Source organism: Pteropus alecto, unplaced genomic scaffold, assembly GCF_000325575.1.
Source record: "Pteropus alecto unplaced genomic scaffold, ASM32557v1 scaffold1027, whole genome shotgun sequence".
Classification (NCBI taxonomy): Eukaryota; Metazoa; Chordata; class Mammalia; order Chiroptera; family Pteropodidae; genus Pteropus; species Pteropus alecto.
In genome coordinates this window covers 237,748-238,000 of record NW_006440128.1, presented here as the reverse complement: position 1 = coordinate 238,000, position 253 = coordinate 237,748, and positions in this window count along the sequence as shown.

Below are 253 nucleotides of genomic sequence, written 5' to 3'. Positions count from 1 at the left end.
ATAGTATATGGAATAGAATTGCTGAAAGTGGGCATCCATGTCTTGTTCTTGATATTAAAGAAAATGCTTTTAGCTTTTCTCCATTGAGTATAATGTTAGCTGTACATTTGTCATATATGGCCTTAATTATGTTACAGTATGTTCCCTCTATTCTCACTTTGAATTTTTATCATAAATGGATGCTGGATTGTGCCAAATGCTTTTTCTGCATCTATTGATATGATCATATGATATTTATGTTTCAACTTGTTAA